This window comes from Oncorhynchus mykiss, chromosome 9 (genome assembly GCF_057628025.1).
Source record: "Oncorhynchus mykiss isolate SJ-2025 chromosome 9, ASM5762802v1, whole genome shotgun sequence".
Lineage (NCBI taxonomy): Eukaryota > Metazoa > Chordata > Actinopteri > Salmoniformes > Salmonidae > Oncorhynchus > Oncorhynchus mykiss.
This window is the reverse complement of record NC_143030.1, coordinates 19624552-19626875: the sequence shown is the minus strand read 5'-3', so window position 1 is coordinate 19626875 and position 2324 is coordinate 19624552. Positions and strand designations below refer to the sequence as shown.

At 49.1% G+C, this 2324-nt stretch overlaps 1 pseudogene; it reads left to right on the top strand.

Annotated features, from left to right (window-relative positions):
- The first annotated feature begins 265 nt into the window (after nucleotides 1-265).
- Nucleotides 266-1746, top strand: LOC118966166 (HAUS augmin-like complex subunit 3 pseudogene; annotated as a pseudogene).
- The last annotated feature ends 578 nt before the right edge of the window (nucleotides 1747-2324 follow it).

The window sequence follows — 2324 nt, the reverse complement described above, 5'->3', positions numbered from 1 at the left end:
CCTTTTAAACAATGCAATATTTTTTTAAACTTTGGCAAATGGTAAAGTCAATGAAACGTAGTCCACTCTGTTTGTAACAGATTCTAGTTTTGGGAACAGAAAACTGTATTGAGATCAAATATTTCATTGATGAGAAAATGTTCCATCTTCGTTCCATCTTCTCCCACACAGCTCTCACTACCATCTTTGGTAGCCAAGAGTATGCTTCACATTTATACATCTGGTGAAATATCTGTCTCATTGTTCTATCTGTGGTAGGGTGCTGTCGTCATGTTAGACGGCGGTCAGTTTGTGGATGCGCTTGGTCGCTTAGGTTATCTGGGCACCCTATCCCTGAAGGGCTCTGAGTTTGATTGGCTGTTTGCCTGTGCTTCGGAAAACCTCCTTGGCTTTGTCTGCCACACCCTCAAGCAGGGCAACGTCCTTACCCCAGAGGAGGCCCGGGCCTTTACGGCGACTCCGTCAAGCCCATATTTGATCAGGCTGCCCTGGGCGAAGTCCTCAAGACCTGTAGGCCTGCGGCTGCAAGTAGCATGGTCCACCCTTCCTCATCCTTTTCATCCTTGACGGAGGGGGAGGTGAAAGTGGAAGACCTAGAGGAGGAGCTAGTTGCGTTTAAAAAGGAGAAGCAGCTAAAACAGTGGCGCCACACGAAGCTCCAGGTGCTCGCCACCTCCCAGGCTGACGCTGCGCTCCGATTAGCCGCCCAGCAGGATGTGGCCAATGGCAGGCTGAAGGATGTCAATGCGGCGCTGGGGGTGGAGAATGCCGGGACAAATGCAGCACTACAGACCCTCACGGACAAGGTGAGGAAACTAGGATCCTACCTCAAAGTAGACCCAGATTCCAAGGAAGGAAAGACCCAGGGAGAGGCTGCTGCCTCGGCCCTCAGTACCCACCCACCAGGGCCCCCTGTCCTGTTCTCCCAGCTATCTCTGGAGCACTATCTCTACCAGGAGGAGCTGAACACCAAGGCCCTGGCCGCCCTCACCCAGCGCCAGTTCTTCCAGGGCATCACCGACATGGTGGAGACCTCCTGCTCAGAAAGCTTCCAGTTCCTGGACCTCAGCCTCTGTGGAGATGGAGAGGGGGATGAGATAAAAGAGAAGGATGGAAAAGAGTGGTGGAGCAGAGGAGGGAAATGGCCAGGCTCCAGTGGGGTCAGATTGTGGCCCAGCACCAGTTGTTCAAGGCCAGGGCAGAGGAAGAGAGAGCCAGGGCCGGGCTGGGGTGGATCACTGAGAGCCTGCGGTCATTCACCAAGGTAAGGCACCTGTTTTGAAATTCTTTATCGTATAACCTTTTGGAATGCCCTTTTTATTGCAATTATTGGTATCACTATATAACATGTTAGTAAGGGCTGTGGGCATTGGATGGTTCATGAGAGTTGCATATGAACTCTAACTTCTAACTAACTTCTCCCTCTCTCCTCTCACAGGGCACCACCACCAACACCTCCTCTCTCCAGGCGCGTGAGGCTTTGTCCAGGCGTGAGCTGCATGGCGTGGGGGCTGATCTGGAATCTCTCGTCCAGGGGCCTCTACAGCAGCTCTGAGGCAACGCACCAGGCTGCTCAACGTGCCTGTGGTTAGGGGAGACCTGGGCCTGCAGCTGGCCAGACAGGAGTACTATACCTTCAGACAGGAGTACTATACCTTCAGACAGGAGTACTATACCTTCAGACAGGAGTACTATACCTTCAGACAGGAGTACTATACCTTCAGACAGGAGTACTATACCTTCTGAAAGGAGTACTATACCTTCAGACAGGAGTACTATACCTTCTGACAGGAGTACTATACCTTCTGAAAGGAGTACTATACCTTCAGACAGGAGTACTATACCTTCAGACAGGAGTACTATACCTTCAGACAGGAGTACTATACCTTCAGACAGGAGTACTATACCTTCAGACAGGAGTACTATACCTTCTGACAGGAGTACTATACCTTCAGACAGGAGTACTATACCTTCAGACAGGAGCAGGTACAGTTAGTTTGTTTTGTAATGCACAAATGCTTGATCATGATGCAGACTAGGGCTGACCCCATTTAGTCGAATGGTCGATTGTTTAGTCGATAGGCAGTTGGTTGACCAACATTTCTTTAGTCAAGCAGTAGCAAAAAAAAAATACAAAATATAATTTGTGCTGAATGGATTGATCGATTGTGGATGCCGTGGGGATGGCACAGTCCATCAGTCTTAGATGTGCCACTGAAATTGTATATGGTTATATTATGTAAGAACAATTGTGCAACACAAATACTTAAAAAAATATTTAATAACAAATTCGCTTTCTCCAGTGTTGGATAGTGGTTGCTGTC